The sequence below is a fragment of the Pipistrellus hanaki genome, assembly GCF_964339955.1.
Source record: "Pipistrellus hanaki genome assembly, chromosome: 15".
NCBI lineage: Eukaryota > Metazoa > Chordata > Mammalia > Chiroptera > Vespertilionidae > Pipistrellus > Pipistrellus hanaki.
Window position 1 is genome coordinate 43,976,448 of NC_140517.1, and position 13,764 is coordinate 43,990,211.

Here is a 13,764-nt window from a genome sequence, read left to right on the forward strand (position 1 = left end):
CTGGGGACTGAACAACATGCAAAGCAAAGCTCCTCCCCATCCTCAGCCTTGTCTCCCTCTCCTCTGAAGACACACTCGCAACAGTGTCAGTGTGACCACAACATGAGGAACTGTGTATTAAAGGGCCGTGGCATTAGGAAGGTTGAGCACCACCGCTCTAATGGCTCGTGTGGAGGTGTGTCCTGCAATCATAACAACTCCGAGGGCTGGTCCCAGGAAATGGACCTGAGGACTGCAGCCCAGGAAATTCCTGTGGGTCTGGCCACAAGGACAAGAGGCCCAGGCAAGGCCCCAGCATTCCTACCCTGTAGCATCCACAGTGGAGACCCACACTTCACCGTTCACCAGCTCATGGACATCTGGGTCCTTTCCAACTTGAGGCTTTTAAGGATAATTGTGCTATGAACACACACTTGTCCCTGTGGGTGTGAAGAGGTGTGTGGTTTTCATTCCCTTTCCCTAATGATTCAGCATGTCGATCATCTCTTCATGGGTTCAGTGTCTGTTTCTATGTCATCTTTGGGGAAATCCCTGCAAATCCTTTGCACACGTTTTCATTCATTGTTTGGTTTTTTATTGTTGATGGGTAAATTTTTACTATATTCTAGATACAATTCCCTTATCAGGCATATGGTTTGCAAATATGTTCTTTCATACTGGGAGTTGTATTTTCATTTTCTTTTTTTTAATCCATGATCTAGAGGCCTTGTGCACAAAATTCGTGCTTTGGGGGAGGGGGGAGGGTTGCCCCTCAGCCTGGCTTGCACCATCTCCAATCTGGGAACCTCAGGACTCCCAGGCCTCACCGAGTGGAGCTTCTGATGGACCCGGTCTCCGCAGTGCCTTTGGCCATCTTGTGGTGGACATCTTGTGATGATGTTGAGGGCCGCCTGGGGTTTTATTAGTTTAGATATTTTTATTGATTTCCAACAGGAAAGGAGAAGGATAGCGAGATAGAAACATCGATGAGAGACACACATTGATTGGCTGTCTCCTGCTGTGGGTCAAGTCTGCAACTTGGGCATGTGGCCTGAATGAGAATCAAACCTGGAACCTCTTGGTCCAGGGGAAGCTGCTCCATGCACTAAGCTACACAACTGCGCTGGTGCTTTTAGAAGTGAAAGCTTTAACTCTGACGGGCTCCAATGTATCTGTGCGTCTGTGGCTCCTCCTCCCTGTCCAGGCAGCACTACTCCACTCTCCATGCTCACCGACAGGCCTGAGAGGGTGCGGGGACACACTCATGGCCATCACCTTCCTGTCCTCTCCTGTACCACCGTCACCGCCTCCTTGTATTTCCTTATGTCCCTCTGAGAGGAGGGAGGAGCAATCCCTTTGGTCTTAGTTCAGTTCATGGTGAGGGTGGACACCATCTGAACTGGTGCACAATGTGCCATCTCACAGACCTGTGTCCATGGATGGGATACTGGGACACCTCAGAATGTCCCCCAACACCTGGCATCTAATTGTGGGGCCCCATCCACAGGGAAGGGATGGCTCATGCCCTTGGGGACTTCTCTTTGGTTTTGCCCCATAGACTCTGGTTTTTAAATGTTTGATGTGAGTCTGCACATCCCCCTGCCTGGGAACCTGTCACCTCCTTCTGGAAGCAAGGACGGGTCTGGCGGGCCATCCAGGTCCGTTCCCCTGTCACCTGTTGCAGGGAGCAGGGATATATATAATGAAAAATAAAAGGGGGGCTGGGACCAGTTTGGCTCAGTGGATAGAGCGTCGGTCTGCAGACTGAAAGGTCCCGGGTTCGATTCCGGTCAAGGGCACATACCTTGGTTGCGGGCACATCCCCAGTAGGGGGTGTGCAAGAGGCAGCTGATCAATGATTCTCTCTCATTGATGTTTCTAACTCTCTATCCCTCTCTCTTCCTCTCTGTGAAAAATCAATAAAATATATTTTTAAAAAATAAAAAATAAATAAAAGGGGGGCATTAAAAAGAGCATACATTTTAAAGACACTATTAGAAAATAAAAAGTACTATATGTATGCACTGTGTGTAGGTTCCCATCAATACTGCAGGAATAACTGATTTTACTTTGTGGATTGTACCTAAGCAGTTGTCTTGGTTCCATGGGACATGTGGATTCAACTCTGCACCGTCAAAGAGGACGTGGGCCCCAGCTGTTTGGCTCAGGGGGTAAAGCATCAGCCTGTGAACTGAAGGGTCTTGGGTTTGATTCCAGTCAAGGGCAAGCACCATGATCGCAGGCTCGACCCCATGTGCAGGAGACAACCAATCGATGAGTCTCTCTCACGTTAACATTTCCCTCTCTCCTCTTCCCTTCCCTTCCACTCTCTCTAAAAGTCAGTGGGAAAATATCGGGTGAGGGGGCCCCTCCCTGGGCACAGGCCAAAGGTGAGGCATCCATCTCTGCTCCAAGCAGGTCAGGCATGCAGGGGGAAGCCCAGGGCCAGGCTGCCCTGAGCTGCTGGCTGCAGGGCAGTGCCCTGGGCCCCGCCTGCGCTCCTCAGGCTTCAGGCTGCCTGCATCCCTGCACCTGGGCTTCCTGATCACCGCCTGCAGGGCTCCCACCTCCTTTCCTGCTCAGAGGCTCCTCAGCAACCAGGAGCCGCTCCCCAGTGTGAGCACGAGGGGCCGTGGGACAGGGGGTGGTGGCGGGAGTGGGGAGAGGGGGGAGTGGTCAGCTCTCTGGCGGCAGGAACGTGCTCCCGGGGACACCCCAGACGAGCCCGGGAACAGCACTGTCCAACGGAGAAGACTGACATTTTTTATTTAAAAACTCGGACGGGCCCGGTGGGTGGCCCTCCGTGGGTGAGTGTCCACCTCTGAACCAGGCGGTCATGGTGTGATTCCGGTCAGGGCACATCACAGGTTGTGGGCTCCGTCCAGCATGCAGGGGGCAGCCCATCAATGATTCTCTGTCATCATTGATGTTTCTCTCTCTCCCTCTCCCTTCCTCTTTGAACTCCATATGAAAATGTACATTTAAAAAAACTGGACCAAATCCAGCAAAACTGTAGGGAAGTTCACAAGGAAGTGAGTCATTCCTCCTGCCACGTGGGGCCCAGCAGCTCAGCAGGCGGAGCCTCCTCAGGGCAGCATTGGGGTGTGCTTTCCTCCTGGCTTCGGGGACCCTCCCTGTGGGAGACAGGAATGTGAGGAATCCGCCAAAACTGGTTTGGCTCAGTGGATAGAGTGTCGGCCTGCAGACTGAAAGGTCCCAGGTTCAATTCCGGTCAAGGGCACATACCTTGGTTGCAGGCACATCCCCAGTGGGGGGTGTGCAAGAGGCAGCTGGTCGATGTTTCTCTCTCATCGACGTTTCTAACTCTCTATCCCTCTCAATTCCTCTCTGTGTAAAATCAATAAAATATATTTATTAAAAAAAAAAAAAAGAATATGAGGAATCCATCTCTGCTCCAAGCAGGTCAGGCATGCAGGGTGGGGAGCCTGTGACAGGTGGAAACTCCAGGTTTTCTTTTCTGATTCACCTGCCTCATTACCGACCAGGGAGGTGGGGAGGCCCCAGGTGGGGGCACTGGGGTGAATGGGTGTCCCGACCTTGGGCAAGTGCCTTGGCAGTGGCCACGTTATGAAAGGCTCAGCTGATGCCCACTCTCGCCATAACCTGAACTCAGCCCCAGGTCTGTTTAAAGAGAGACCCCTTGCCGAAACCGGTTTGGCTCAGTGGTAGAGCATCGGTCTGCGGACTGAAAGGTCCCAGGTTCAATTCCAGTCAAGGGCATGTACCTGGGTTGAGGGCACATCCCCAGTAGGGGGTGTGCAAGAGGCAGCTGGTCGATGTTTCTCTCTCATCGACGTTTCTAGCTCTCTATCTCTCTCCCTTCCTCTCTGTAAAAATCAATAAAATATATTTTAAAAATAAAAAATAAAAATAAAAAATAAAGAGAGCCCCCTCCCTCCTCCTAGAGGGACCCAGGGACATGCACCTGGGATGTGACAGGGATACACAAGATCACAGGCCACCAGTGACCTTGAATGTTTCCCCCCAGACGCTCTCAGGCCTGTAGATGAACTGGGAAAGTGGAGTGACACAACCTGAACAAGGGGGAGGAGCCAAAGAATAGCTCGGTGGATCATGGGAGAAGAGGGGGCGGGGCTTCACACCTCCCTACCCCCAGGTTATTCCACTTAGTCAGGCTGACTTTGCCCAATTAGAAATTTATTCTCTTGCCAAAACCGGTTTGGTTCAGTGGATGAAGAACTGAAAGGTCCCAGGTTCAATTTCGGTCAAGGGCATGTACATTGGTTGCAGGCACATCCCCGGTGGGGGGTGTGCAGGAGGCATCTGGTCAATGTTTCTCTCTCATCCGTGTTTCTAGCTCTCTATCCCTCTCCCTTCTTCTCTGTGAAAAATCAATAAAATATATTTTTAAATTAAAATTAAATTAATAACTAAGATTTGTAAAGTTATTCAATTTATTCTCATTGATTTGAAATTGTATCTCCACCACATAATAAATGCACAGATATAAATGGACCAGCTTTTTATTTTGCTCACCTGATTGTATCCATGCACCTGTCACATGACCACCCTGCTTTTATTTTAATTTTTAGTCTTTGTTGTTGAGAGTATGACAGATGTCCCCCCTTTTGTCCACTCTGCTTTTCATGAACATAGATGTACACACAGAGCTTTGATTTAATATTATTAGCATCACAATTTTCCCAACTCTACCTTTTGACAATTTTCCCAACCCTACCTTTTCTGCCTGTCTTTGAAAATATTTTTTCCAGAAAACTCACATTCTGATTTTCAAATTGTATGAACAACTGATTGGAATGACAGTATATATATTTTTATATATCGCAGTATTTTGAAAAATAAGTTCTCCCCATCTCTCTCACTCTCTCTCTCTCTCTCTCTCTCTCTCTCTCTCTCTCTCTCTCAGATAACATCACTGATGCACAACCCTGAGCTATCTTGGAAAATCTTGGTTCTTCAATCCAGTTAGGTCACCTGACCACCTGACCACAGTGACAAAGACACCAGACCAGACGCATCAGGACCTGAGTTAATCAAAGAAAAAGCACTGAAGCTGGCACAGAACTAACCCATCAGCTGCCCCTGTGACCCCCAACCCCTAGAATGTGATCGCTGCCTTTCAAAGCCCTTGATGAAAGACCATCGGGGAGGCCTGGGTGTGTAGCTCAGTTGCTAGAGCATCTTCCGGATAATCCAAGGCAGCCTTTGTCTCGGGTCACAGCACGTACAGGAATCAACCAGTGAAACTTGGTGTTCAGTGTTTGTTTTGCTGCAGGGCATCGTGTGCGTAGGCCCTTTGTTTTTGGAACAATTAGGAAACAAACAAGCCCGAGGTTGATTGTGTGGGAGGCAGTACGAGTGTGGGAGCAAGAGACATATATGAGCTCTGCACTTTCTGCTCAGCTCTTCTGTGGACATAAAACTGCTCTGCAAACTAAAGTCTATTAAAAAATATATTTTATTTCTTTCTTACAGAGAGGAAGGGAGAGGGATACTGAGTTAGAAACATGGATGAAAGAGAAACATCAATCAGTTGCCTCCTGCACACCCTCTACTGGGGATGTGCCCACAACCAACGTACATGCCCTTGACCGGAATCAAACCTGGGACCTTTCAGTCCACAGACCGACGCTCTATCCACTGAGCCAAATCGGTTTTGGCTAAAGTCTATTTTTTTAAAAACAACACAGAAGTCAGCTAGTAGGGGCTCCCACTCACCAAATGTTGGCAATTAGAGAGTCAAAATAATGATATTAATTATAACCTAATGAATGAAAGAGAATTCTAGAAGCTCATAATGACATAAGTAATGAATTAAAGCACACGAGAAGATGAATACCAGTATTATTCTTACAGTGAAATGACAACTAACAAATGTAGAAGAAAGAACTGGAACTCTGGCTGGTGTAACTAAGTGGGTAGAGCATCGGCCCTCTTACCAAAGGATGGAGAGTTCGATTCCCAGTCAAGGACAGGTACCAGGGTTACAGGTCCAATCTCTGGTCCAGGCGACTGATCACAACCCTTCCCCTGTCTCTTCTCTCTCTCTCTCTTTCCCTTTCCCTACCTCTCTCCTTTCCACTCTTTCTAAAAATCAATGAAAAAATATCCTTTGGAGAGAGGATCCAAGATGGCTGCTCAGGTAGACACCTAACCGCAGCAGCACACAACAATTTCAATGGAATACAACTAAAATGTAGAGTGGACATTGCCCAGAGCTACAGGTAGTCGACTGACTGAAAATTCTACAACAAGAAGGAAAGAGAAAACCAGAAGGAAAATCAGAGGAGCTGAAAAAAGCCTAAGGTACGGAGACATGCTGCATGCCCACATGCGCACGCGTGGAGAGGTCGCAGCCGGAGAGGAGGAGAGGGCTGGGTGCTGCCTGGCATTCCCTAGCAGGAAGGAAATAAAACCCCCAGCCTGGGCTGAACCCCCGAACCGACAGCGCTGAGCCCCAAGTTATGGGCCAGACCCTGGGGACCCAGGCTCCGGCAGGGGGAGACGGGGCTGTGAGGCGGAATCTCAGGGGAGCGGCGAAAAGCAGAGCCCTGGAGTCGCGCACATTGCTTGCAGAAGACGGAATGTTGACTCTGATGCTGGATTGCCCTGGAGGGAAGGAAACAGGAGCTCTGGCCGTGCTGGGCACCAGTTTCGACTGCTCTGAACCCCAGTTCTAGGCCAGACCCTGGGGACTTAGGCTCGGGCAGGGGGAACTGGACTGTGAGGCGGAGTCCTGGGGGAGCGGCGAAAAGCGGAGCCCCCGGAGTCGCGAACATTGTGCGCAGAGGACAGTCTGTTGACTCTGATGCTAGACTCCCCTAGCGGGAAGGAGAAAAAAAGCTCCAGACTGGAGGAACGCGACGAGGAGCAGGAGCCCCTGCCCGACACCGGCCAGCCGGGCACCAGCAAGGAACCGGGTGACGGGGCCCCTGAGGGGGGGGGGGGGGCCCGAGCCTTCGACCGCTGAGCTAGGGCAATGGTGCTGAGGCCAGGGGCTACTTCCTGGGCAGCAGTGCCGACCCCGGCAACAGGCTGAAGCAGCGCGGGAGCCCGCGGAGAACAAAGGGGTGCCACAGGCCAACCTGCTGAGCTTCCAGGACAAGGAGGAAGAAACCGAAGAAGTTCTCAATGTGAAGAAATCAAGGGAGAGCAAAAGATAGTAAAAGTACTTAAGAAAGAACACAAAGAAGATCTTGAAAAATCAAAGACTAAGTCAGAACTCAACTCAGCAGCCAACATTGCAACATAAATGCGTTTTTAAAATAAAAAATAAAAAATAAAAGGACAGAATGTTGGAACAGCGGCGGCCAGGGGCAGTGGCAGCCAGGCCGGAGGCGGCCAAGCCCAGGGTGGCCAGTCCAGGAACACCCAGACCCGGAGTGGCTGGGCCTGGAGAAGCCGGGCCCAGAGCAGCCGGGTCAGGAGCATCCAGGCCCTGAGCAGCAGCTGCCAGGCTGGGAGCGGCCAGGCCCGGAGCAGCCGGGTCAGGTGTGGCCAGGCCCAGAGCAGCAGCTGCCAGGCTCAGAGCAGCCGGGTCGGGTGCAGCCAGGCCCGGAGCAGCAGCTGCCAGGCTGGGAGCGGCCAAGTCTGGAGCAGCCGGGTCGGGTGTGGCCAGGCCCAGAGCAGCAGCTGCCAGGCTGGGAGCGGCCAGGCCCGAAGCGGCCGGGCCCGAAGCGGCCGGGCCCAGAGCAGCCGAGTCGGGTGTGGCCTGGCCCGGAGCAGCAGCAGCCAAGCCCAGAGCAACCAGGTCGGGAGTGGCAGTGGCCAGACCCAGAGCAGCTGGTTGTGGAACGGACCGGAGCAACAAAGGCCAGGCCCGGAGCAGCCAGGCCCAGAACAGCTTGCTCCTCGCCTGCCCCTGCCCCAAGGCTGCCTCTCAAATATGGCTGGAAACTTTTGCGGGAACTTGAGGGTCTGCTGAATCAAGTGAGGAAGGCTTAGATCTGGATGTGTTGAGTTAGTATAGTGCTGGGGTGTTGATATGTGAGTGCCTTGTGCGGGGCCTGGATGAGGTTGGTTGACCTTTTTGGAAATGTCTTTTGTATGAAGTGTATCTTTGGGCATGTGGAGGTATTATTGATATGAGAAAATGCTAAGTAACTGATTTACTATCTGGAAAGGGATTTACTATCGGGGAAAGGGAGGCAGGAAGAGACTGAACATAAACTGTGCACCTATGGATGAGGACAATGGGGGATGGGGAGGGGGCAGAGGTTGGGGTGGGAACCTTGTGGAGGGGGGAAGAAGTGAGGAACCTTTGTAATAATATGAACAATAAAGATTGATTTTAAAAAAAGAAAGAATAAATAAATTAAAAAAAGAAAAAGAAAAAGAAAAAGAAAAAGAAAAAATATCCTTTGGAGAGGATTAACAACAGAAAGACAGAATTAGAGAATTATCATGTGACAAGTTTCATACTAATAACTAATTCAGCCAAGTAACATCAATGGAAACTGTACAGGGGTCAAAGTTAGATGAGGAAGAGATAGAGATATTTGCATACTATGAAATTTTCTCTCCATGAAATATTTATGAATTGCAAAGAGAGAAAGAGCCACTTTACAGAGGAGAAACTGGGCAGGCACCACCTTAACCAAGTGATCCACGTGAATTCATGGTGAATGGACAAACCAGAATCCCGTTCACCCGAGAGGATGCAGCGAGGAGAACACGGAGTCACTGCTGTGCTTTCCTACAAGGGATGCAAACCTCGAAGCTCATCCTGAGAAAACATCAGACAAACCTACACTGAGTGACGTCCTGGAAATAACTGTCCTATCATCTCCATAAGTGTGGGGACCATGCAGGTGAAAGTGAGACATGACAATGAAATGCATCGTGTGCTTCTGAGGGTGGCACTTCCGTTCTAAAGGCAGCTGTGGGAGCATTGGGTGGACCGGGGTGAGCTGTGAGGATGAGGTGGTGGTGACATGTTATGAGAATTTCCCGATCTTGGATCTGGCTGTGCAGGCAGGTGCCCTTGTTTGCACCCACCAGCAGGTGCAGAGGTGAGGTGATGAGGCAATCTGTTGGCCACGTACTTTCCAAAGGTTTAGGAAACAGGTTAAGCCATAATATTCATCTCAAAGGATAGGTGTGAGGATTAAATGACAGGGTGTGAAATCTTATAGCAGTTCTTGGCACATAATCCTTCAATAAATCGAAGATGTTATGATACAACATCAAGACACTAAAAACGTGTGGCCAAGGTGATCTTTGTATGTAGCTGTTTCTTCACAAGAAACACCCATTTTCAGCTGGGAAAGTCAGGATGTATAACATCGCACCCATTCTAATTTGTACCAGCAGAGGGCGCGTCAGCCTTAGGTTAGGTTAGGGCTTGTCTTGTAATTTAAATAGACCAGTGGTTCTCAAATGTTTTAGTATCAAACTCCTTATGCTCTTAAAAATGATTGAGGACCCCCAACGTGTTTTGGGCTATGTGTGTGATTACAGTAAGCGTCCTGGTAAACCAGCTCTCTGAGGGGAAGGTTGTATGCTATTGCATTTCTGTGCGGTAAATACTCTCACCATGGCCCCTCTCAAGCTACCAAAGATTTAACAACTGGCTCACATGCCTAAGAATTGAACATGTGGCTCTCTGCGTCCAGTAGGGGCTGGCACCGGTGCACCATGGGATAGCTATTCATCTTCATCTTAAACAAATTCAAACCAAGGCATCTTTTAGAGATTTATGTATTTGTTTTAAAATAGCAACAATACGCCGGGACCGGTTTGGCTCAATGGATAGAGCGTCGGCTTGGGGACTGAAGGGTCCCGGGTTCGATTCCGGTCAAGGGCATGTACCTTGGTTGCGGGCATATCCCCAGTAGGGGGTGTGCAAGAGGCAGCTGATCGTTGACTTTCTCTCATCGATGTTTCTAACTCTCTATCTCTCTCCCTTCCTCTCTGTATAAAAATCAATAAAAATATATTTTTAAAAAAAATAGCAACAATACATCCATTCCATGTTAATGTCAGAGCAATGACTTTAGCACATCTCACGTGGCCTCTGGAACACTTCACCTCACACGGGGGGGAAGAGTGAGGAACAGAACCTCTCACTATTATTATGAGACTGGTTTTCACCTTGGAACCTCATGAAAGGACGTCAGTGACCCCCAGGGGTCGGGGACCAATCTTTGAGAACCTCTGGCCTAGCCTTTCTGTTCTGAAGTCTCTTCAATCCTTTATCCTCCTTTAAAAAATTAACGTTTTACAAGATTTCCTTTATTATTATGGAATGAGATTCATACACAGCATAACTTCCCCATCCCGGTATATAATCACTAGTCTCAAAGTCATTGCGGTATTCTCTGTAAGAAAGAGAAAAAAACAAGAGAAAATGCAGCCTACAGCCATTGACCAGACGTGAGTGTGTGAGCACCGGGGAGGAGGGGACTGTGGGGAGGTGACCAGACATGAGTGTGTGAGCACCGGGGAGGAGGGGACTGTGGGAAGGTGACCAGACATGAGTGTGTGAGCACCGGGGAGGAGTGGGACTGTGGGAAGGTGACCAGACATGAGTGTGTGAGCACCGGGGAGGAGGGGACTGTGGGAAGGTGACCAGACATGAGTGTGTGAGCACCGGGGAGGAGTGGGACTGTGGGGAGGTGACTCGTGGGTGGCACAGATGGTATCAGGCCCCGCTGGGAGGCTCCTGGAGTCAAGCACATCCATGTTTCCACGGTGAAACCTGAACCTTTCACACAGAAGCGGGATGCATGCAGACGCCACACGAGCCTGTGTCAGGCTTGGCCATCAGGCAAGTTAGACGGAGTCTCTCCTGTGCAGCTGCTTGGACCATGGGTTGTGGGATTGTGGATGGTGAGCCTGTGGTTTGTAAGACACGAGAGGTGCTCCAGGAGGTCAGGGCTCACGGACACACAGAGCCAGGTGTTCCTGCTTCCAATGGATGGTGAGTTTAGGTTTAAGGTGAATGAGGCAATATTCAGCCAAATGTCTGTTCTTCTTTATTTCTGACATTGTGAAGTAAGGGCTAACTGAGAGTACTCATGTGACTTTGTAGATTGTGAGAGACGCAAAAGCAGAGGGCCCAGCTAGACAGTGAGGGCTGTGCATACACCCCTGAGACCTGCCATGGCCGCAGAGACTTGCTCTCTGAGCTCTGACAGAGGTATGTGCAGGAGAGTTGGGGTTCAGGGCTCTGGGAGGGACCCCTGGCCTCCCTGCTGTGAGTGAGAGATTCTCCTGTAGGGGGCGCCAGAACACTGAGGGCCTGAGCAGGGGACTTGGGACACAGTTCCTATCAAACCGCTGTCCAGGGCAGTTATCTGCACCAACACCAACATGTACATTAGCACCTACACAGGTGACCGTGACACGTATGATAATATGACATGTGTGTGACCGCATACATGACTGTGTGCTTTCTCATGTTTTATTGATGTCGGGTGCCCTTATGTACAGAACCCAGATATGCACCTGTGTCACCATTCTTAGTGCGGGCTCCAATATGCAACATCAACAGCATGCTAATTCAGCACAGCATGCCTAAGGCTAAGACATACATCTTGACACTATGTGTGTTGTCAGAGTCCACATGGGTTGATACTGACTTGTGTGTTAGTGGCAGCCTGTTGTCTGACACCTATGTGTGTGACAATGACAATCACATGAACAGGTATGCATGTGGACACGTGGGCAGTGAAAGTGCCTGTCTGAGCCTTGTCTGCCCACCCTCTAGACTGGAGCCCCTGGTGAGCAGGGACAGTTCTAATGAAGTTCTATTTGCCCTGCGTTGGGCAGAGAAGAGATGCACCATAAATGCCTAAATGAATGAGCAAGTGAATAGATGCATGAATGAATGAGTGACAAAGGCTATAATAAGAGGCAAAGGAGGATATTTTACGTGCAATAGCCAAGATACAGACGCAATTAAGTGTCCATTCATAGACAACTGGATCAAAAAGATGTGGTACATACATACAATGGAATATTGCTCAACCATAAAAAGAATGGACTCTTACCATTTGCAACAGCATGAATGGACCTGGAGAGTACTATGCTAAGTAAAACAAGGCAGATAGAAAATTCAAACACCATATTATTTCACATATATATGGAATCTAAAAAACAACAACAGCCCTAACCGGTTTGGCTCAGTGGATAGAGCGTTGGCCTGCAGACTCAAGGGTCCCAGGTTCAATTTCGGTCAAGGGCATGTGCCTTGGTTGTGGGCACATCCCCAGTGGGAGGTGTGCAGGAGGCAGCTGATTGATGTTTCTCTTTTATCAGTGTTTCTAACTCTCTATCCCTCTCCCTTCCTCTCTGTAAAAAATTAATAAGTTATATATTAAAAAGAAAAAGAAAAAGAAAAAGAAATAGTGAGCTACCCCCAAAATTCAGGTCCTCAGTCACACTCAGCACATGTCAAGTGTTCAGGAGCCACACCTGGCCAGAGGCTCCTACATTGGACAGAGCAGAGCACATTTTAATCACCATAGAGCCCTCTAGTGGACAGCACAGGTTAGACTTTCCTGCAGGCTACATCCGGCTGACTGTGTTTTCATGGTGTTGTTTAACCTGTTCCTGTGTTGGTGGTCTTTTCTGTAAACTAGCAGTTACATCTGGAAGCTTAATCAGATTCAGGTGCAATTATTGTGGTAAAAGTATTTCAGAGGTGTTGTGTCCTTCTCCCAGGGGGCACATCCTGCTTGAAGGTGTCTTTGTGTGTGTGTATGTGTGTGTGTGTGTGTGTGTGTGTGTGTGTGTGTGAGAGAGAGAGAGAGAGAGAAAGAGAGAGAGATGACAACAGCACCTTTCTCATCTCATTGGTCAAAAAAAGTCACATGGCCAAGCCCAACACCAATGGGCCAGAGGAATGTGTTTGATAAAGTCATGGATGTACAGTTCTATAACGTGGAGGGGGTGGAGATTTGGAAACAATAACTCAACATACTACAGAGAGCAGTGTCTTCCATCCAACGCATCTTCCAGGAGTGACTCTCTGAGTCACGGGGAAGGTAAGGAACTTGCCCAACGTCACACCACTGACAAGCGATGGAGCCACGATGTGAGCGCCAGCAGGCTGCCTCCAGATCCCTGGACGGAAAGTGCTACACTCCAATGGGGCTGTCCTGCTGTCCCAGTGAGATCAGGCCCGCAAAGGGCTTAGGCTGGCACTTGGCACGGGACCCCTGCGTGCCGCTCGGGACCGGAGCTGTTTATTTCCATCACCTAATTCCAGGTTGGCCTTGGCTTGAGCTTGGAGGGATTTTCTGCCCCTGGCTGTGCTCCAGGAACACCAGCTGGACGTTACAAACCCACATGATGAGCAGGCAGAGGCCGGGGAAGGGAGAGTAGAGATAAAATTAGATCAGAAAAGGTAGTTGTAGCCTGGCCATCGTGGCTCGGGGGTTGAGCGTCAACCTATGAACCAGGAGGTCATGGTTCATTTCCTAGTCACCCAGCCGGGTTGCAGGTTCAATCTCCAGTGTGTGGTGTGCAGGAGGCAGTCAGTGGATCAATGATTCTCTCTCATCATGAATGTTCTATCTCTCTCTCCCGCCCCCTTCCTCTCTGAAATTAATAAAAATGGTTTGTTTGTTTGTTTGTTTTATATTTTAAAAAAAGGTAGTTGTAGAGAGGTTTGGAGCAATTACCCACAGCCTTGGACAGGAGGGCAGGTGAGTCATACAGAAGTGAACACCAGCAAGGAAAATGTCTGAGCAGATGCCTAGGCCACAGGTCAGCAAACTCATTAGTCAACAGAGCCAAATATCAACAGTACAAGGATTGAAATTTCTTTCGAGAGCC